This window comes from Eupeodes corollae, chromosome 1 (genome assembly GCF_945859685.1).
Source record: "Eupeodes corollae chromosome 1, idEupCoro1.1, whole genome shotgun sequence".
Lineage (NCBI taxonomy): Eukaryota > Metazoa > Arthropoda > Insecta > Diptera > Syrphidae > Eupeodes > Eupeodes corollae.
Window position 1 is genome coordinate 32,675,479 of NC_079147.1, and position 24,777 is coordinate 32,700,255.

The 24,777-nt window shown below is 28.9% G+C and overlaps 1 protein-coding gene across 9 annotated transcripts in view; it reads right to left on the reverse strand.

Moving 5' to 3' along the window:
* Positions 1-24,777, reverse strand: part of LOC129940505 (sex determination protein fruitless-like) — a 326,270-nt gene that overhangs the window by 63,771 nt on the left and 237,722 nt on the right. The window contains exon 1 of one of the 9 annotated variants that reach the window (XM_056048862.1): positions 22,873-24,384. The exons of the other annotated variants lie outside the window; for them this stretch is intronic. The gene's annotated coding sequence lies outside the window, so the exon portion shown is untranslated. Of the gene's footprint in view, positions 1-22,872; positions 24,385-24,777 lie in introns of those variants that run through there. 9 annotated transcript variants of the gene reach the window in all.

A 24,777-nucleotide genomic window follows, 5' to 3' on the forward strand; every position in this document is an offset into this window, starting at 1 on the left:
TACTTTTTGTAGAGTTATGTGAAGTCGCCTAGCTACTCAGATAAGTTTAGGCAATTCACGCTTCATAAACATACAGTCAATAAGTTCTATGTGGAAAAAAGTGGTTGAAATTCGGCCTTTACAGAAAACACTTTTAAAACATAGTGAGAAACAATTCTATTTAAAATATTGTTTAATTCTGGCCAAAACATTAAATTACACTGCACGTCGCAATCAAGTCGTCGTAATGATCAGAACGGCAAAAAGGATTTACTACAAAAACAAGCTTGGAAATTCTACATCTGGCAAAAAGTTATGGAATAAGTTGCGGGAAATCGGCATAGGGAAACCATGTAAGAGGTTAGCTGACGACTTTGATTGTGATGTTCTTAATTCAAAATTCACCACCTCACCACATCACCACCGTCCCTGGATGTAATTTCAGCTGTTGATTCTCCTATTGAAAAAGAATTCCTGTCCCTAAAAAGCAAACAGTTTCTTCTACAGAATATCAGCCCATTGCTATTCTTCCGTTTCTTTCAAAGGCGTTTGAAAATACTATAACCTGTTAAGTTCCTGTCAATCTGGTTTTTGTCCAAAGCACAGCTGCAAATTAGCCTTACTTTTCGGGACTGATGAAATAAGAATCGCAATGGACAATAATTATATGACACTGCTAACGTTATAGACTTTTCAAAGGCCTTTGACACTGTTAGCCATTCAATTCTCTGTAAAAAGCTGCGGAGAAGTTTTGGTTTTTCCTTTGAAACCTGTATAAGCTTGTTCATTCGTACCATAGCGGAAGACAGCAATGCGTGCTGACAAGTGAATGTTCTTCTTCCTTTTAGCTGGAGTGCCTCAGGGATCTATCCTCGGACCAATCCTCTTCTCACTATATGTAAACGAGCTTCTACATGTTGTTAAAAATTGCCTGATTCATCTTTATGCTGATGACGTACAGCTCCTTATAAGTCGACTTTTTGTAGCATAAAATGATGCCGTAGATTTAATGAATGAGGACCTGATCCTCATTCTGCAATGGTCCAAAAAGAAACATCTTTGCTTAAATCATCTCAAATCAACAGCTTTTCCGATCTATCGCAAAACCTTTTATTTTTCGGTCTTAAACCCCTTAAAGCTTGAAAGCGAAGTCATTGACTCTGTCAGTACTGCCAGAAATTTAGGGATAATTTTCAATCGTATCCTAACATGGAACGACCATCTTAATAGTGCCATTGGAAAAGTCTATGGTAGTCTTCGTGCTCTTCAGTTCAGTCGAAGTTTCATCCCTTCTAAAACTAAATTGCTACTTGCCAAAACTCTTTTACTACCTGTTATGTTATATGCATGTGAAGTTCTCTATATGAAATTTTGAGCTAACCTTGAATTTAATACTTTCATAGTTTTGAAAAATATGTTTTGAAGTTCATAGAAAAGCATTCCAAGATTAAAACAATTTTCTAAATATTCCCTATTTAAGAGCAATAGTTTAGAAGAGTTGTGGTTACGTTTCATGCATAAATGTTATTCAATAAATGCGAAAACCTTATACAACTGATACTAGAAGACAAGTTCTATAAAATTACTGTTTAGCGTAAACCTCTTGTAAATATTTTGATCAAAAGAGGGTCAACAAAACTTAAAATTTGGAGAGGGAAAAAAAAGTGTTTGTTTCTTGAGTTTTTAAGTGCTGATTTCGTATCCAAACTTTAATTTTATCTATATAGTCTATTTATGAAAATACCCGTTTTCAATTTTCTTAATACGAGTATACTTCAAAAACTTGATAAAAATGAATTTTAAGGCAACAGATTCGTTACAGAAACAAAACTTAATTTAAAAAGAGTTTGCTTTTTTCTGTTAAAGACCGTTTTAGCATAAATGCTTTACGGTTTTTTTCCGATTTTTTAAAGACTGGTGAAGTCTAACAACTTATGAAGAAATTTAGATATAGCCTCAAAAAGTCTTATTTACGTGTTTTTTCGAATTTTATAAAGTAATATCTCAAAAACCTGACGTGATATATTGATTTTAAGGTTGGATTTGATTTGAAAAGTGCAATATTATTAAAAGTTAGAAAACCTTGTCGACCAATCTTACACGCGTCGAATTTCTTCTTGAAAACTTTATATGAGCCTCATTTCGGGCCACTGTGCTTCGCAGCGTACGAAATAAAACATTGTTGATGGCTGCAGTAGCGGTGAGCGAAAGTTTGTACCGCCCCCGTACATCGGTCTTTGCGTCTTAGAAGTGTTTGTGACCGGCAATGGTGGCAAATACTATAAAATTCGCAATGTATCTGTGCTTATTTATTATCACATATGAAACTGAGCTTTTTTTTTAGTTACATATCGAAAATGGTAGAAGTTAGTTTTGTTTTTGTTTTTGTTTCACTGAGCGAGAAACGCCAGACGCCTTTCGCTCCACTGTGCCTGTGCGTCAACGTCGTCGTCTTCGATGATCTTCAACACCGTCGTTTTTCTGTTATCGGACAAACTTTAAGCGAAAGTGAACAGAGATTATTATTAAATTTTTGTTTGCATACCTAACCTATCTGATTCTGATGTAATTTTTAAAAGCTTATAGCACAGATAACACACCAACAAAATAATAATAAAATTTATGACATGCAAAAACTGTTTGAGCTTAGGCACCTACCCTACATACATACTTTATAAGTATATTTTTTAAGCCTCAACCACGTCATGTGGTAAATGTGGTATAAAAGATTTTTAAAACCAGCGACGCGACGGTTTTCAAACCATTAACTCTTCTTTTTAATCACACACATTTTTGTTGATAAGACGTTTTTTGTAGTTGTTTTATAAGTATTTTAAGATAATGTGTGGTTAACAACACTTTTTTTTGAAATTTTTGTAATTCTGTTATCAACGAAGTTATACCTTTCGTTTGAAGGAAATAGGTTTTTTTTTTGTAGTTTCTTGTTCTTAAGATAAATTTGTATAAAATTATAAAAATAGGTCTTAAGTTTTTGTTAAATTCTAACTTAGAACCAAAGTAATTCGAATTATGAATGAGGTTTGCTCAGAAAGCTGTACTCTTTTTTTGAAATTTTCAAAAGGAAGTCTCAATTTCGAATGATGAATTGGGTGTTAAAAAAATAGATCTAAAAAGCACAATAATCGATACAAAAAAAAATGAATTTTACGTTTTATTTTTGGGACCCATTAGTTCTTATGGTCGTTAGAGTGTTAAAAAAATAAGCCATTAACATTTTAGAAGCTTTTTATACAATTTAAGTTCTAAAATTGATTGGCAGTGAATAAAAAGTCAATTTATCCTTTTATCATGAACATTGGAGAATGGCTGTCTAGTGGTTTAGTGAACGACATTCATAGTCCTGGTCGTCCTTATGGTGTGGAAAGACGAGAATGAATTTGTGGTATTTAATTCATGATCCTAACAGTTCCACATTGATTTGCATACATTTTGTATCCATTTTTCAAATTGTTTGCTCACAAAGTCTATTTAACTCAGAAATTGAAGGCATAGGGAAAAAATTATCTATTTCTGAAAAATGCATTTTTTCGGGGTGCCTACGTTAACAAATTGTCGCAGCTAGGTTTCGAAAACTCGCTATTTATTATTTACGGTGGTTACAGTTTGGGGTAAATTGAGAACTTATTTTCCTTAAAAAATAGGATGCGAACAACGTTACAGTCAACGGTTGACGTTACAGTTTAACTTTGACAGGATGATGCGTAATGCCAATTGGCCTAGGAGCTGCGTTTTTACAATTTTACAAATAATCTGGACAGAATGTCCTACTGCCAAATTTTATACATTGTTTCGTCTAAAATAGAAATAAGATTTTATAGTTTGTTCCTCAGTGCTTCTTAATCATGAATCTAAAGCGATAACGCTAAGTTGTATTGTGATTCCAAATTATACCAGTCCTTAAAAGGGGGTACCTTTCCCATAGAGCTGAAAAAATAACCTTTTTTTTTGTATTTTATGGTAAGGTATGCGCAAGACTTTAATAATACAGTCTGCGTTAGCCTTATGGTTTTTTAAGTAAACTGGAAGTAGGGCTGATCCAACGTAGAAAGCATAGTTAAGTGTATTAGAGGGAAGTCTGAAAATACGTTTGAAAACGTTCGACTAATTCGATGACTTCTAATTCCTTTTATTCAAAAAACTTATTTTTATCATACAAGACGACTCAAATACTTTAAACTTATTCGATGCATCTATAGAGCTGCTTTGAAGAAGTTTGAACACATACAATTGATAGCTGATTTTTCTAACTTCGTTTAACTTTTAACACTACCTGGCATTTAACTTTCAAATTCTTTGATGAAGATGGACAATAATTATGGGACTTTAAATACATCCCTGTAGAACTCTGGTTTCAAATTTAAATTTAATTAACAATCTTATACCAATTTTAACTTAACTCAACTTGAATTTGATAATAGTTGTTCATATAGCTGCAAACAATTAAATAATATGGATTTTTCAAGTATACCCCTATATTTAATTCGGAATAAAATGTGTTGTGGGTAATTTATTTAAATATTTTTTATTTTCATTTCATAAACTTTTTGTTTAGAGGAAGAGACTCTTGTTAAAAAGTTTGATGTCCTTTAAGGAAAGAGCCTAACTCTCGTTGCACAACTAGGACCTGAAAATATGGCGGATACAGTCTTATGACATAAAGATTTGAGTTGCCACTCAAATATTGTTATTCCAATAAAATAAGGAATCAAAACACACAAATAGAAAACCAAAGCAGTTGTTTCGAGATAAGAAAAATGAACTTATGGAGCGGCTTGCTTACACAAACTGACACCTGTAAGTTCGAGAAGCAGTAATTTCCTGTTTATATTTTCAAAAACGGCTTTGAAATCTACAAAAAAATGCATAGCGATTTTCTTTTTATCAAGACAACGTCTAGCAACACTAGATGGAGTAAAAATTTCGTATACTGCAAAGGGTTCCGCTCAGAATACAGCTTAGAAACAACTTAGCAACCTGTAGATTTCAAGTTTTGTTAGGATATCCCTTTTTGAAGATCACAATTATGTATGGAATAAACTCATCAAAAAACATTGTATTAAATATAATGTTTTGTATTACGTTTAAAACAAAAAAATGTAAGCAATAAATATATTTAAAAATAGTACGTATACGCCACAGTGTATAAATCAATGCTTTTAAAGAGTTACTTTCCATCCTGGTGTTATTAAAATTACATGAATTTTTAAAGAATACTTCATGTGTATTTTGATTTTAAATTAAATGTATACAAATCTTGTTCTTTTGCAACATAGTAAAATTTCTTAGGTAACTTTGTTAAATTTTATTTTAGATTTCTTGAGAAGTGTAAGTGTTTCTTATGAGAAAATTTAAATTCAATGTCTGCCTCCGTCAGAAATAAAGCAAATTCTTGTTATCATAATAATGAAGTTGATATATCAACGTTAAATACGCTACCAGGACGGTTGAACTTTTTCAGAAATTTGCCGATTATGAATTTCGACAAAGATTGGTAAGACTTTTAAAAGATATAATTTTCATTTTGCCTCCTTTATTATCAAACCACGTATTTATAAAAAAGTAATATTATGAATTCTTGCAGAAAACTTAAGATTTTTAGCGATTTCGAAACTCTTTTAAGTATTATTCATTTGAAAACATAACGAACGAATGATTTGTAATCATAAAATGAGTTTTAAAACTCTTAAAATATTGATATTGTTAATAGGAGGTTAAAAATTATTAAATTTTTTAAAACAAGAGTCAGTTATTATTCGCACTACATTAAATATCTTCATTTGTTCAAATAGGTAGTGTAGTCAGTTGTATTTTAAAGTAAGTTTCTTTTTTTGTCAGTTCTTAGTTCTGTAAACATTTAAATTCCGTAGCTTTTTATTAGTAAAATATGATGTTTTCAGTAAAGTGACATCCAGTATCATTTGTAAATAGGGACAAAATACGTCTCTTTACTTGACATCCTGGACAACCACACTCATGTTAAGGTATTTCAAATGCTAATACTTCATGTCATCACACCTCTTCACTCGTATTTTGATATATTAAAAGAAATTGAGTTAGAAAAATTTAAAACACAAATTCGGCAAAAACCATCAACATCATTCATCTCACACAATATTTTAACTTAAAATATCAATTTCACACTACATGCCGCAAGCAGATGCAGTGTCCTACAAAACGGATGTATTTGCGCATCATACAAATTGCATATAAAATACAACAACAGTCACTCAAATATCATTTGGTTGTCAAATCAAGTGTGGAAATTGATATATTTATGTATACATATGTTTGTTGTGTATTCGTTGTAAAATGTGTAGTAAATGTCAATATAATGAAAGGTTTAACTTTTGTATTTACATATATCGAATTATAGTATAGTTTTATGTGTACATTTGTAGATTTAGAGTTGAAATTCAATATATTGTGTTTTGCAATCGAATGATTAAGAACAATCAATACAATTCATCGTGTTGCAGATGTGATTGAAAGCTTAGTTGTTTTTGTTGTTTTGAATTAAACAAATCAGTTGAAACTTATTTTAGCAATAAATCTAATCCTTTTTGTAAAGTACACACGCGAAGATAATAAAACATATACAAATATAGATGATAATTTCATGTGTGGTATTCCACATAATAATATATATGTATTTTTACATCGGATTTAAATTAGATTTCAATAAACACAGAGCAAATTTTTAGCTTTGAAAATAAGTTGTATTAAGACTATTTTACGCTCCAATGATGGGTAAGTTGAATGAATCAGTTACTACAGAGTTTCGTAATAATCCTGTTTTAGCTATACAGAATTATTATAGACGTCTTGATTGGAAATCCTTTTATTTAAAAAAAGAAAGTATACACCATGTTGAACCAGCTTGTACAGACTATTGCTAATTACGTTATTAATTTAAATAAAAAATCAAATTGAAAGACTAAGATTTTTTCAATAATTTGTATTATTTTTAAAGCTGGTAAATTGTTATCAAAATTATGATTGCTAGATACCTTTATTGAGGTGAAAACATGCATAATTTAAAGAAAGATTTCAGAAGACTTCACAGCTGTAAATGCAGTTCTTACAACATAAAGGCAACTATTTACAATATTAAAGTGTTGAAATGACTTGAATTTAATAATTGTTTGAATAGTTTTCTAGGGGTGACATTTTTAATAATTTCGTTAATATAAAATTGATCCATTTGTCTATTCACGTCCATACTACTCGTTTCATTGAATTTATAAATATATCCAAAAATGTAAGCTAATAAAGATTAAAAAAGTGGAAAAAAGGTAAGCTATATTTTTATCAGATATAACAACCTATTTGAAGAATTAAGGTGATTTTTTACAAGGTGTTTTACTCACTTAATGTCCACCCACAAACACGTGTCGTAAAAAAACAAAAAAATATGTTTTTAAATGTGGGTCAATCCTTAGGAAAAAAATGAGAAACAAATATTCCTACGCAAAATGTTAAACATATTTATTTTTGAGATTTTTTTTCTACAGAAATGTAATTATTTTAACAAAAGTTTTCATAAATTAGTATGAAGAAACTTGAAACCTGTTCTCTCGATGCGATGACCAAAAATAAAAAAATAAACAGCAAATGTAGAAGAAAACCATTCCAATTACGAAATGTTTTGGTATGGTTTTTTTATGCAAACGTCAATTTTTGTAAAAGTAATTTCTGATTTTTTTATCTTAAAGAAACATTTAAAAAAAAGCTATCACGAACCTTCGGATGTACAGAGGTTCAGGCGTATGGAAGTATCTAAGAATAAACGTACAAACGTACACACATACGTCGCGTCGTTCTAAAAATCTTTTATTTAGATTGTAGTAAACTTAGAACGTCAAGAAATTTCATTTGAATTTGAATTAAACAACTCAGAGCGATTGAAATAACTTCCATTGGTAAGCTAAAAAAAAGCTATCAACCTAGGAAATAACTATACAAAATTTCATAAATATTTCCAACTGTTTAGCCCTGGAAAAATAAATACAAACGGATTTATAACTTTATTTAATTCAACGGGTAAGATTTTTGTTAACCCTTAAATAGAAGATTGTAACACATTAATTTTTCTTAACAGACTCGTATCTTTTAGCATAGAACTAACCACGTTAATGTCCCGTGAAGTATAAAAAACCATCAATTTCTTAAAATAAACCATAAGATGGTCTCATTTTTGGAACAGGACTTTCTTTTAGGTGCACTTCAGAGTTATTCAGCTATTTTAAATAAAATACATTTAATAGGTCCTCAATTATGTGCATTTTAATATGTTTATTAAATTCTCTCAACAACTTTAAGGAGACGAAGGCATCAATTAAATGGTTAGAGTCCGGAATTAGTTTATAGCTCATGTTTTTAATTTAATTATTTTATGTCTGAAAGAATTTATTTTAGCTTAATGTTTAGCTTATAAATGTTTAAATGTTGAGCTTATAAATAAATAAATGAAAGCGAAAAAATATTCGCTATAACATTTCTGACCAAATATTATATTACCTGAATAATATTTGTATACTACGAAAAATTAGTTTTTTAAAACGTTGTAAGCTTCTTGAAAAAAAAACTTTAGTTTTTTACAGAAAATTAAACCTGCAAAAAACTACTCCAAAACTTTGAATATTTTGTTTATACCTCAAATATCTTGAGAAAATTATTTATTTGAATATTATTTTATCTTATATAAATTAATATTGTTAACATTTTGTACAATTTCTTTTAAAAAAAGTCAGTACGAAAAAAGTTCCAAAAAATAAACTTCTACGAGGAATATTTCAAAATTGATTCACCTCTTAGCCGCTACATGGCGTGATTCCTTAAGCTAATAATTAGAGGTATTAAACCTTTTAAATTAATTCAACAAGTGACATCTTATGGTGGCAGGCAATTTTGGGAAGTGACTTCGCTGCAAAATAAGCCAAAAAAAAAAGAATGACAACACTTTTAGTGTTAGTTTTCTTTGCCTAGGGTAGTTAGTTCATTGTTCTTTATTTTTAAATCGACTTTAAAATAACCAACAAAAAATAAGAACAATTTTGAAGAACTCTCCAACTAACATGATAAAATCAGCTGAAAGTCTTTAAATATCAATACACTTGTTCAATTGAGTTTTTAAATGTGGGGTAGGAAGTAACCTCATATGTAGCTGCTATATGTGGCCATTAAGGGTTATCTTCTCGAATAACTTAAACATTTAGATTTGGATTGCATGCTTTTCAAAATTCCTTAAATGACGATTGGGCTTATTTCAAAAATATTATTTACAAAAACAGAAAAAAAGTTTATGCTATATTTTTTGATTTTAAAGCGGCATCTGATAGTATAAATTGGAGATCACTTTTTTATAAATTAAGTATGCTTTAAAATATTATAAAATTTTTCAGTTGTAAGATATAAATTAAATATCAAATCTTTGAGCAAGCTGCGTATTATAAAAACAAAAACAATAATTTGTAAAAAGCATTTATCTATGAAAATAAAATATCTATCTATCTATCTATCTAAGTATGCTAGGAATTTCATCGAAAGTTCTTAATGTTTTGAAGAATATGTATGAAAATACTTTCTTGGCATTTTAGGATGGAGAGAAAATGTCAGGATGGTTCCAAAGTTTAAGAGAGGTCCGGCGAGGATGCTTATTGTCTCCTTTGCTATTTGCATTATACATACATAAATGATATAGTGGATGCCTTGCCAAACGGGATTCAAGTTGCAGGACTAACAATAAAATATTTGTTATATGCCGACGACTTATTATAGACACACCGGAAAGCCTACAGCTTATGATAAATTAACTAAATACATATTGTGAGAGGTGGAATTTGGTGGTAAATAAAGTCAATACTCCTATTAAAATTTAAACAATCAATGGCTGCTGTGAATGCAACTTGAAAGTCCCTATTTAAAAACAGAAAAGTTGCAAAAAGCGTTAAGTTCAAAGATGCTTTACGGTCAATAATGACTTATGGCTCTCAAGTATGGGGATATCAACAGTATGATCTGGTGGGGAAATTGCAACGGTTTTCCTTAAAAAACTTTTTACTTACCACAGACAACTTTCATATATGTATATCTCTTTACTTTCATAATTCACTTCGAATATGTTATGAAAGTTCTTTCATTTAATGGCAACCGTCTTCCAAAGATTCTTGCTAAACACAGCATGCAAAAAATATCAGCTGGTTTAAAAAATGGAAGGATATATTCTTGTTGTGTGGGATATCTCTGAAATCTTTAGATATTTTTAATGGTTCTCTTAAAGAAAATTAGAAAACATTATAGAATTAAAAGATTCTGCAATACGATCGGATCTAATAGAGGAAGCCAAGGGGTCTTCGCGTCGATCTTTATACCTAAAACTTGAGTATAATTTGAACGAATTTAATTATTTCACCGATGATTTGAGGATATTTGAAATTCAATTCAATATACAATTTGAATTATAGACCTTAATTTAACGACCGGAGAACATTTTGCTCCTTGTGTAACCTGCAAGAGCAAGAAACGTCCTATCACTTTTTATCTGTGTGTCCCATTTTAAAAGAATTGAGATTTGTATCCTTTAAAAAAACAATACTAAATGAAGCAGAGTCGATATATGTCCTAAATGGAGAAAACTGGAAAATCCTTGCCAGTATTGCATTGAAACCATAAAGTATCGAAAAGATTTTGTTGATGATTGCAAATGATTGTAAATGCATTGCATATGTATATTCAATACATATCCATTTTTGTTTGAGCAATTTATGAAAATTTTAATTAACATAGTAATGTAAATTAACTTACCTATGTCAACCCCATATCATAGCATATATAATTTAAAACCGTTTTTGTTTTAAATTTAAAATAGAAAATTATGTTATTTTTATTAAAGCTTTTTATAGAATTTTTTTTTTGTAAAATTAAACATGTTAAAAATAAGTTGGCATCTGGGAGACGGCTTAAACCAATGCCAAATTCTATTTATTATATTTATAAACATTAATAATTCTATTCTATTCATTTACAAATTTGATTTTTCATCTCTGAATATTTTTTAGACTAAAATTATAAATACCTTAAAACCTCCACAAACATTTTGAGACTTTGAATCGATTACAAATACTTGGGATTGATTATAAAAAATTCGAAAAAAGAGCAGCTGGCCACCACATCAAAATTCCTAATAACCTAATGCGTAGTCGTATCTTAAATGCCCCTTAAAGTGTTTATGTACTGCAATAAAATTTAATTTCTAGAACATACAATTCAATCGTTTCTTGTGTTTGCTTAGCCTAGAATCAGATTAAAATAAACAATTACTTCAAAAACTATACCCAATGAGGTTATACAATTCGCGTATTGTTCCTTTTCCATACATTATTTATACTTAGCTGTAGGACGTAACTATTCCAATTTCTAAATATTATCCATAGATGAAGTGGAAAAAAGATGAATTTTTACCTGCATAACAAACCTACCTACCTACCTAAGTCCAAATCAAAACAGAAAAACACGTGTACAATATCGACCGATAAAAGAACATTATTTAAACAAACAAACAAACAAATTATTAAAATTTTATTCCTCGCTTAAAAGAATCCGGGGAATTTATTTTTTAGTAAGCTAAGAGCTAAGAGATGCGAAAACGAGATCCCCAGGTGCAAACACGCACAATTGACATAATCGAAAATAATACAAAAACAAAATTAAAGCCAAGACAACCAAAAACATCAAAAACGAAAGAAAAGAAAATAAAAATATCAAAAATTTAAATGAAAAGTAAAAGTAAAAAGGGGCAACTAAAGTCAGATTCACAACATTTAAAAAAATAAAAATGAAAATATTAAACAGTAATTTAATAATATTATTCCAAAGTACGACGCGGTTTGCTGCGGTGTGGAGCGGTACACGGTGTGAGAAGTCTGCGGTCATTGAACTCACGCTTTGTGAAATGTATCTAATGGCCTAGTTGAGGTAGGCAGCGGTTTTGTATATATAAAATAGTATAGGTATTCAGATTCACGCATAAATATAGGCTGCCGAGTGTATAGGTAGGTGATGTGCGTATACCGTATACGAGTAGAACAACAACAATACACGACTACGCACCACAATATTCTTTATCTAAAAATATGAAGGGGCATCAATTGTGCGTGTGAGTTTTCGTTGTACCTATTTAACTGTGGATAGAATAAAGAGTATTTGTATTTAAAAAAGGCCTAAGTAAAAATGTGTACTACATCTACATCTACACACCTTACGCACTTTATACAAAGCTTTATTAAAAAAAAACAACACAAATTAAAGAGATATCAAAATTATGCGTGCGGTAGGTTCTCTTCTCTGTTTAATGGTATTTTCTTAATTGTGATAAGAGAATGCTTCTATGTATAATTTGTATTGGGTTATGGTATTGTTTTGATAAAAAAACAAATAAACAAACTCGTGAATTAAGTATTTTGAAAAATAATACAAAGGGTCAAAAATAAAGTAGGTATAAATGAATTTGGGTTTCTTGGGTGTTTATTTATTTACACTCAAGTATGTATGAGGTTTATTAGAACCTTAATAATTAGGTTAGGTAAGGTTCCTTTGTTACTTTTTTTAAATCGAAAATAAAATTAAATTTATGCACCTACGACAATTTGCATTATTTCTGCGAAGAAAAATCGTTATTTCAATAAATTGATTTAAAAAGCTTATGAAAGAGTTATAAATGAAAGCACATTAATAGAATCATGTCAATATTTCTCCTTATCAAATCACATTTTTAAAAGGGGCTGGGTGCAACCCCACTGATAACTTCCCATCCGTGTTTTTCTGTATTTACAACAATATTTTGTATAAAATACAAACATTTTAACCAAATATCTTTTTTTATTCTCATAATACCTTAGTCGAAAACCATGTTTTTTTAAAGGTTTTCGTGTTTTGTGAAAATGGTTGTCAATTGATTTTTTTTTAAAAACAGTATTTTACACATGATAAAATAAGTTTGATTTTAATATCTGTTTTTGTTCCCGACAATTTTAATTGAAAACTTTTTTTTTACATTCGTCTAGTGCAGCTAAAGAATGAAACTCTGTACTTGGAATTTTGGCTGAAATTTCAATTAAGAGTTAAATAATGAACATTTTCAAAATAATGAGCATTGCGGTTGATGTAAAAACTAGTTAAATGAAATGACATAACTGGAATTCCAGTTGAAGTAGTAGTCCCGGAAATTGATACTTAAAATTTTCTAATTTAAGTTTTTATTGATTTAAACTTGTGTTCTTATATATGTATGTATAGTTAGATGTTAAATTGAAAACTTAATTTACAAATGAAAAAGTGAATAATTGTAAGTAAATTAGTGAATGTGTTCTGACAATGTCAAATTTGTCCTTAAATTTGAAAAAAGTAAATACCATCAGTATTGAACATATTTTGGTTTGACAATTTCTCCTGAAAAGAAATTGTTAAAAATTACGATTTTTAGATGTTTTTTAAATCACTTTTTATTGTGTTTTTTTTAAATACACTTTTAAAAACCACAATCCGAAGAAATTTAAAAACTGTGGAAATATATTTCCAAAATCTTGGATGTATAGTTTTTAGTGAAAAGTTTGAATGAGACTCTTGAGAGCCCTTGCTTTGTGCAGTCTATATATGGCAAGAAACCAAAACTATTGGCAATATAACCGTAAATGCGAACGCACCAGATAAATTATTCTTTCTTTTTGTATTCCTTATTTCAATGCATATCATTTTGACGAGAAATGATTCCAAAAAGAAGGAGCAGCAAGCAATTCATTCCTTGCTACCAAAAACATTGTTGAGTTAATTTTTTGGCGTAAAAAAACAACTGAACAACCCGAAATTGACCTGTGAATTGGCTATACCTCGTTTATTTGATTTAAAACTTGGACTATACTTTTTTCTTCTTGGGGTTTGTATTAGTCTTTGCGTAAAGAGGGCCAATAATGGGGTTAGTTTTGAAATTCACTTCACAATTGGTAAAAATTTTACAGTAAACTGTAGAAAAAGATCTCCTGGCTTAACATATTTACATATGTTTATTTTTTTCTTTGAGAATACCTTAAAGATAAGCCCTATGCCAATGCTCCTCAATTAATAACCTTGACATAAATAGTGAAGTTATTAAGGGCGTAAGGCTTTATATTTGTACATTTTGTATGAAAAATCGTTGCTGCGATCGTATCCGTTGTAAGCATTTAGACCACTTATTTTTTTTTTTTTAAATAATGTTTTTTTGTTATTTATGAAACACCTTATTGGAAAACCTTTTATTAGGACCTAAAAATAACAGATATATAAACCCTCATACCAAATGAGGGTAGGCTTAAAACATTATTTTAAGCCTACCAGCCCTTTTAGATTACTAGTACTTTTTTTTTAAGGTAAGTATGTATCTTTTTGGCTTCTTAAGCGTATCTTAAGATACAAATCTTGTGACCAAAATTATGTTTGGGTACCTAGAAAAGCCAATCTTTGTTATTCTAACCTTAGTGTATAGAGAAATGATAACGTTTATATATAATTTTATACTGTTTCTAACGAGTTATAAAATTCATTATCAACGCACACGCATTTTTACTACTTTTTTATTTGTCAAAGCAGCTAAAAAAAACACAACTATTTTATACAAGCTGATGTCATTTTATGCGTGTAAATTCTGACATACTTGTAATACACATGTAGGTACCTCTTTTTCTATATTCCTACACACAATTCATTGAGCTTTCATGATAGATACTGTATCTCTACGCTCGTATAATGTACATAGAGGTACAATATTGTTGATACCACCTCAACGTTACAATAAAATTTATGAGTATATATATTTTTTTTTTTTTAAATTTGTATGTAAGGCGTTACATGTTACATTACTGTATTTGTATCTATGACAAATAATCAATTTGTCACCCGTCAGCGAAAGTTGAATAACATTTAAAAAATAGTATAACAAAAGTTTGATCTCTTTAACCCTATTTTGATATTAGGAACAGAGAAAATGCTAAAAAATAGTTTTAAAACTAAAATGAAAAACAAAAAAAAGAAATATTAACTATTGTTGTTTGCCAACTGGGATGTGTGACTGATAAACAAATTATACCACTTTGAAGATTTTTGAGTGCCTACTTTCAAATTTATGTTTTTAGACGGTTTTTGGCTAATAAAATTAGAAACGTTTTCGGAAAGTAATGGAATTACCAATATGTTTACGTTGCAAAAGCATTAAACAATGTGTTGTTAAGAACTATGTCATATATGGTCTTAGCCTTCAAAAACATTGTTTTATGGATTTTTAGGATTTTTAAAAAGGGTCATTTTAAAAAATCTAAACCTGATGGTAATGGATTCAAAACCACACAATTCTTCGAAAAAGCAGGTCGACAAGGTTCTGTTTCTGGCAATACAATTTCACGTTAGCGATGGGTTTTGATGGCCTTAATTCAAATTCGACTTTAAAATTACTTTATCACGTAAGGTTTTTGAGATGGCTATTAGTTTTTAAAATTTCACAAAAACGCATATACAAGGCTTTTAGATGTTTTTAAACTCATATAGTAGCTTTTCTTCAATATTAATACTAATACAAACATTTTAAGGCGAGATTCGAATCCATGTCAACTTAAACGTTTAGAAAATTGTTCTTTTGTTTGTTCTACAGTAGAAAATATTACTTTTGATTAAAGTTTTTAACGCAAGACAACTAGTTTAACTTTTTTAACAGTGTTATTTGTTTGTAAAATGATTTGTTTTTTGAGGTCAAAAACCCACATATAAACAAATTGACATGAGTAATTTTTTTTTACAATTTAAATTTTGTTTTTACAGTAGATTCCTACCTAAAAAAGAATTGATATATGTTCAGCTGTTTAATTATGTCCACAAGTCGGTAAGATCAAAAATATTATTTGTGTTAGTCAAATAAACTAAAACAGTTTATTTAATCCACGAGTTTCTGCATTTTTTTGTTGTTGTTATTTTTTGTGGAAAATTTCATGTGCGTAAACGTGCGAAAACTCAGATTGAGGAAGTAGACAATTAACAATTGTTCAAACTTTGCAAAACCGCTATTAGTAAATCATTTGAGAACAAATTTTTGCCACAAAAGCATAAATTTAGTACTATGTACATAATATTAATATACATACATAAATATACTTTTTATTTCTAATAAAGATTAAATAATTGATAATTTAATATATTGTTATTTAAAAATGCATCACTTAAAATATTATACGAAATAATGTTATTTTAATAAATAAAAGAATTAAAGTAAATTAGTAAATTATGACAAATTGACATTGAAATGTTCGACTGTTTAGTTTAAAAATATTTATGTTTATTCAAATTGTCAATAAACTAGAACATTCCACTTAAACTTAATCAACCCCATCACACTTGCCAATTCAAAATATGAATATGTATTATAATATTTTGTTCGTTTTCAAAATTTTCATTTTCATTTTCATTTTCTATAAATTTTATTTTTATTTTTTTTTTGTATTTATTTTAAAACAATTAAAAGCATGTGTTGTATATTCAAAACTGAATGCACTCATCAAAGTTAAATATATATTCATTCATAAAGCGTAAATAATATTATATTCAAGCATCACATGAGAATTTGAAAAACAAAAATGAAAACGAAGAATTGCAAGTGATAATATTTTAGGTGTAGTCGTAGTCGCATATTTATCTAGTAAAATCATCATCAATATGGAACATACTATACGCTTTTCGAAACAAACAACATTTTAAAGACACCATAACTTAATTTATTGTCAAATTTATTATGAAAATAATACAGCATACATTACACTTGCAATTGTTTATAAATTGTGTGTAAGATGACATCATCATCGTTAGCAACGGTGCGGCAAACGCCGGGTGACAGCAGGCGCCCATGCCAATTAATAGTGTTTTTAATAAAATGTGAATTGGAAAATATATAATAATTATATTTTTGTGTTACCTGAATTAGTCAGTTAGTTGAAGTATTTTTCTTTAATTTAATTTAAAACACTTGGTGAATTAGTCAACAAACATAAATATGTGGGAAACTATTTTATTGCTAAGTTTTCATATCTTTGTATTTAATTTTAAATTTTACAGTGAACAAAATATCGACGCATACTTTAATTTTTTTTTGATATTATGACTTCTTGTGAAAAACAATATACTCGTAAATGACATATAAGAACTTAACTTAGCTATTATTTTATGAAAGAAACAATATATCCGTTGAAAGTTTGGTAACTTTACAAATAATTCAACAATTCAAATGGGATCTTTCTTTGAATACTTTAATTTCAATATTACAAAGTTTTCTTACTGGCAATACCGTTGCAGTTTTCCAATGGGCTTTGATGGCTTCCGTTCAAATCGGACTTCAGAATCACGTCAGGTTTTTAAAAATTCGAAAAAATCACGTACATATATAATATCTATATTTTTCATATTCAGTTAAAATATTTATATTATTTATAAGACATTCTAAAAATCTTCAACAGTTGTTTATGCTAAAACATTAACAGAAAAGGCAAAACGGTTTGAAAGTTTGTTTTGCTTTTAGAACAAACTGTTATCTAAACTATTCTTTGATATCAAGTTTTTGAAATGTATAAAAAATTATGAATATAACGTTGAACTCGGATATTTTTAGAACTTGAAAAATAGTTAAAATTAAAGTTTAGTTTCGAAATCAGCAATAACAATGTATTATACATTGCATTTTATCAAAACTATGGAAGTATTATATTCAAGGTTTGCTACAAACTTTATATAAATTCAAAGACTCATAACGAATGAGTATTTTAAAAACTAAGATAATAAAATAATTTAAATTATATCTAAAAAAGAAATATTAGTACTTAGCAAAAAGATTCAAAGGTTCAAAGGGACATGTTTTAAAAACTTGATGTGATAGACAAATTTAAAGGTGAGATTCGAAGTATTTATTTTTTTTTTGTGAAAATGTAATCAGAAGTGGAATTAGCTAAGGTGTTTGTTGACGAATGACGAATTTGATCTTTCTAAGGTGATAGTCAAATTGATACCTAAAAAGCTTTCACAACAAAAGGTGATAGTGGTTTTCAAAAAAATATGTGTATTTCGAATAGAGGATGGCAATGAATTTTGACAATTTGAATCTGAAATTGTTCAATCTATCAATTTGACTATCAAACATAATGTGTTAGTAATCAAAGAACTGTTGTAAAGAAAATATAATAACTGTGCCATTTAGTCTGTAGACAAAATATTCTTTAAATCTTTAGAGTATTTGATTGGAGCTTATTTGTTGTATATGTACCTATTCAAAAAGTTGAAAAAAGAGTTGTTTTTCTTTGAATAAGCAACCAACATTTAGTCATACAAAATTTTGTTAGGGTAATACTTTAAAAATGGGTTGGAATGTCAAAACATCACTAATTTTTAGCGAAATAAAATGGGGTAACAATCATTCCCAGGGTAAGTAAAAATCTGATGAACAAAAGGCGTTTTTTATAAATGTCATTAAATTATGTTACGGCATGACCTAACCCTATGAGTTCGTACTTAATAGTAATTAATAGTGACCCAAAAAATGGATCATGAGTACCTAAAGAATGTATAAGGTTAAAGCACACAACATTTGCCTTTAATTCAGTATATTTTACATTTTTTTTTATAATTTAAACCCACTAAAGGGTTTAATACTTTCCTTAACATGTTTAAAATTTAAACCCAGTGTAAGCTTTAGGATAATGGTAAGTTTTTGTGATTAAGGAAGATTTTTTTTACAAAAAATATTATTTCAGCTTTTTAACAGGGATTTGACTTCAACGTTCTAGAACTTTATATTTGCCGAAACAGGAATTTCATTGTTAATATTTTATGGATTTTTTTTTTGAAAAAAATTAGACTTTTTTTGGAATTCTTGAAAATAAAAATTTGCAACTTATGTAAGTTATTTATAGAGATATTGACAGTTTTGTCAATGGTTGCCATTTATGTATGTTTCGTCGAAAGAGACCATTTTTCATGTAGTTCAAGAATGATTTTAAATTACAATTTTGAAGTGAAAAACAAGAGATATTGATCACTATAGATAAAATATTATTTAGAATAGTGGATAAAAATTACAATTCCTTATAATTTAATTCTTCAAAATTTCAAAATAATTGAGACACATAAAAGTGTATATTCGTACATATTTTTAAAAGAAATTTAATGCCCCACAAAAACTGTCCATTAAGAAGTTTCTGCTGTCAAATTTTGTAGATTTCACTTATTGCTTAAGTAAAAAATGAACAAGTCAACACACAAAAAATAAATTTATTGAAGATTGTAATTGGCTTTTACCATCATCTTTTTTGAAAGAACCTCAATTCACTTTTTTAATAAAACTTATTTAACTAGCAAAAAGAGTACAATCCTGTTAAATTAAAAAAAAAAATTAAGCAATCGTCTTCTTAACATTCAACAAAAAATACATGTCTAATGGTAAGTTTAGAAATGTGCTAAATTTAAATTTAAAATATTTTTTTTAGTCAAATTTGATTTGAAAATGAATTTAAGAAAAAGAGACTGGGATGCGACCCACACTGATAATTTCCCATCCCGTATGTCGATTTGTCTTGCTTATTATATCAGAATTGTTGGTAATCTGTAAGATTTATATACGTAGATAAATAAATAAATATAAAAGTTTGGAGGGTTGGGTTAAAAAAGTTGTAAGTTGAATTATTCTAAAACATTTTAAAATTAGCAGCAATATTTTCCATATAAAGAAATAGTTTAGTTTGAAAATCTAGTTTTGTTAAATAAATTTTTAGGCGAAAACAAATTATTACCAATTTTAGTAGCATTTCTTAAAATTGGATGAATAAAACTAATTTGAGAGAACTGAACATCAATTTTTACCAAATTTGCTTACAATTGTTTTAGATTTTATTTTTTATGGAAAAACGGACTGTTGGATTTTTATAAAAAAACTACAGAATATTGAAAACAATATTTTTTGTGAAATAAATATAGTTTGAAGATAATATCTCAAATTTTTAAAAGCTATTTGAGTTGTAAGTAAACTTTTACCAAGTTTTAGTATTGGTTTCTTGTTAGGTTTGTATTTTTTGTAAAAAAAACTGTCAATAAGATTTTTTTCAAAATTTGAATGAATGTTGACAACAATATTATTTAAAAGATACAAGTAGTTTAAAGCCAATATCTAAAAGTTCTGAAAAGATATTTGAGTCGAAAATGAATTTTTACCAACTTTGAGTAATGTCAATTCTGTCAAGTCGATTTTTCTCAAAATCTTACCAGACATTAAAAACGTTATTTTTCGTTACACAAAATTGTTTTGGAGATAAAATCATTTTGTATTCGAAAATTCTCGGGATGACACATTTTTTTAAAGTTTTTTTGATTTGTAAATAACAACGTTAATTGGTTTTTTTTTTCAAAAAATATACTTGTTTGGTATCTTATTACAATATATTATATATATTTTTTTTATTTACAGTATTAAGTGTAATGTAAAATTACAAATATTATATGTTATGAAAGCATCAACAACAAGCCATCAGCCTTCTTAAGTATAAATATTAGATAATAATACAATATATGTATCTAGCGTTTTTGGCTCGTAAGATATTTAGAGTGCACCAATATTTTCCCCTTTTTTTTAAACTGTTATGGTAAAATAAACACTCAAGCAATTTTTGGAAAGCCCTTTCTGCTTTATTATCTGCAAAACAAAATTTATTTCATGTCGATATCTCTTCTAGTTCTTGAGCAATGGACGACAAAATCAATTTGACAAATCGGACCCATTACAACAACTTCGTATGGGAAGTTAATAATAAAAGAGGCTGGCATGCGACCAACACTGATTACTTTGGCTGTCGGTCGATTTTTCTAAAACTTTCACAAAATATTAATAACAATATTTCGTGTGAGTTAAAAAATTGATTTAATATAGTTCTTTTTTCTCTTAAGTCAAAAACCATTGCTTATAAGTTTTGTACTTTTTTTGTAAGTTTTCCTTGTTTTGTTTTTGTTGATGATACCAATTTTTATCAATTTTGCAAGCATTTTTTGAAAGTTTATATTTCTTATAAAAAAATATATAAAAGGACAAGATATACTAAGGCTTTTTTACAAATCCATTGTTTTTATATTGAAAACCTTACAAATTTCAACCAACTTTGGCCATTAGAGCAAGTGTCTATGAGTGCACAAGTTGCTTTCAATATTGGATTGGCTTGTCTTGTAAAAGTGGGCTAATCTATACTAAAGCGGCCCTGGCCTACAGAGTCCTTCCACATCCGTCTAGACTATTTTAACATTGATTTATTACACAGATAGTGGGACCCAAAGGATAATTTGCTTTGTTTTGACAAGACGTTACGGCATACTTTTTCTCAAAGCGTTCGACAAGTTTAGCCAGTTTATATTCCTAAGATCTCAGAGATTTCCGAATCTTTTCTCAGAAATATAAACAACATATAAAATACATACAAATTTTAACTTCTGCTGTCAAAAATCTGTGAAGTGAATAGAATTTTTATGATTCGATTTCTCAAGAATCCTCTATGCACATTTAAAAAAGGAAAACAAAAAATGCATAGCTAATTTGAAAACTAGGTAAGAATCAATAGCGAATTGGGTTCGTCTAAGGGAATTCTTTCAGAAATCTTATCTTAAGCCCATAAAATACAAATATTGGAAAAAGTGTCAAATTAACTGCCATCAACATTTACATTTTTCTAGTCTTAAATCTCCGAAAAAAATGTCATTCCCAAAAAGTGTCTTATTTAGAAGAAACAACATTTTTCAAAATTAAGTCAAACAAGTATACAAAGCAATAAGGGTGCAAAACAACTTTTTCATTTTAAAACTATTTAAGGCATTTCCGTTTTAAATCGCAAAAAAAATCAACCTAAACTCATTAAAAAAAAAGTTTACAAGATTCTAAATCTTTACAAAACTAACAATTCCCTTCCCCTAAGTTTCTCAATTTCCCATATACATGGGATAAAACACATACCTAAGTTTTCTACCTACCTAAGCCCAAGCCCAATATAAACTAACCCTACAAAGTAAATTTGAAAAAAAAAACATATTCGCTCAAACAATCCTACTCACAAGTGTTGTTCTACATACATTGACTTAAATATTTGAATGTATTGCGTAGCAAATAAATTTGTATCCAACACACTGACAGAACGACCGAATAAAACAAAATAGTTGTATCTAACAAATCGCTAGTAGTACCAACCTACATCCTATCCCATAGATACAATATACAAAAATATATAATATACAATATGGGCACGCGGTAATAAAAACAAATAAACGACAAACATATAGCATTGAGCAAAAAAGTACAATGGCCCTAATTGTGTGTTGTGTTGTGTTGCGAAAGCTTTTTGCAAAAAGTTTTTTTTTTTCGAATTCTATTTTATTTTTAAAATTAAATAGGAACTCAAAAATAAAAAGAACTAAAGAGAGAAATAGAATATAGAACACGCCGCTGGCGCTGCTGGCTGTGATCGTCATTCAGGCAAATTTATAAAGCACCACGCAAAACCGATTTTGATGAAAATTAGAAAAAAAGCTCTTAAATTACACGCGCGCACCCTTTTTTTACAATTGATTGATTCGCAAATGAGAATAATGACAATCATGACGAAGAATACGACTTCGACGATGATGATGATTTACAAGCTCGGGATAGGAGCAATTAGCAAATACGCGAATCTAACTAAATTCAATTCCACACCCTTTTTTTTTAAATTATTTTTTCAAAGCTTACAAATCTCACAACAATCAATTTTGAATATATTCAAATTCCGTTGTGCAAAAGTTAGATACCTTTTTTGTTGTTGTTGTTGTTGATGTAATATTTGAAATATCCAAGCTGATTGCAGGCAGGTAGTAGATTTTACATTATTCAATATCCAAATGTGAAAAGGTACTTCCTATGGTTTTGGGTTTTTCGGTTTTGAGTTTGGTTTTGATTTTGATTTGATTTTATTTTTTTTTGATTGTTGGTTACATAAATGAAGATCTTTTTTTGGCAAGTAAATCAGACATCACAAATATTTGTATAAAGATTTTTTTAACTGAAATTTTTTAATGGAAAAACAAAATGGAAAATACTATTTTTAGCACTTGGGACTTTTTTAATGTAAGAAAATAAAAATAAGAGGATTTTTTTTAAATCTATTTTCTCGTCTAGGTTTTTTCTTGTTGGGGGATGTTTTTTGAAATTCTGAAATTGTTGGTTGATCACTTGTATATCACAGCTGGCACTTTGGTTTGCTTCCACGGAAGGATATTTCCAAAAACAATTACTTCTGCGCGGAAATGATCGACAACGCACGTTCAAAAACAGTTCTCAAGGCGGAGGGACACGAAGAAGAAGATGAGAATTTTTAGGAATTATGTATTTTTAATTTTTCAGCAAAAATTTAGTGTCTTTGCAAAAAAAAAAAAAAAATTGGAACTACGCGAACGCGAAATAGCGCAAAAAAAAACACCGAACCTTGATACTGATCATAATCAACTACGGCACACATTTCACAGCAGATCCCATAGCCCAGCAGCAGCAGTGGTGGTATGGTTTGGTATAGTAAAGTATAGTATAGTAGCGAGCCGAGCGGTGCGGTCGGAGCGGCGCGGTAGCGGCGTTGGCGGTTGGCAGTTGGAGGTTGGCGGGCGGAGGAGGTTAGATACGATAGGTCTTTAGGTTTCTATGTATGTATTTGAAACTAAGCGAAAAGATGAAGAAGAAGCGAAATCAAAAGCAAAATAGATACAACGAGCGCGAATTTAGTTTTGTTTTGCGGTGTTGTTGTTGTTGTTGATTTTATTTGGTCTTCGTTGCTCAAACATATAAAAGTTGAAAAAAATTCGCACAAGCAACAAAACTATGCGAATTTTTGTTTTTTATTTCTTTTTCTTCTTCTTTTTCTCTCTATTTAATTATTTTTTGAAGGTCAACTCTCCGCACCCGAATAAACGACGGCGACTATACGTTGAACATATCGACAATGACGACGACGATGGAGACGAAAACGACCCACCAAATAAGCAAAAGTGTATATACATATGTATCTATGTGAATTTTTGAGTATCTTTGAGTACCTACATACCTACAAACATACAAACATACTTATACCTAAGCTATAACTTAATATGTTTTTTATTTTTGCAAAAATTAAAAAAAAAATAATAAAATTACAATAAAAAGTAATAATAGCAAATATCAAAAAAAGCTTATGTTAGCGAACCGTCGCTCTTCGTCGTAGTCGCGTTTGCATAGTGTATAGTGTAGCCCGTCAGATGGCCCTGTCTATATACCTACAATACAACTAAATAGATGTGTGCTCATTTTTTGGCGAATAAAAAAAAATATAAATATATATCGCAACAAAAAATGAGAAATTACAAATGAATTAAAACTAACATTTCTCTCATACCTTGGTTGGCTATGTACATAAGTTCATGATTATGTTGACTATTCATTCGTTAAATCGTGGGTAACAACTACATTATGTACTTTCGAAAGGGCTTGTAATGGATTTGAAAAAAAAAAAAATATATTTTACATCAAATGGTTTTATTTTTTTAAGAGCAAATGCTACTTTTTTTTGAGTAAGTGCTCCTTTTTTTGAGCAAATTCTTTTTATTTTTTTTGTCTGCAAAGGCTAACTTTTTGTGTATATTGTATGTTAATAATGCCTTAGTGCCTGTTTATGACATGGAAAAGTATAA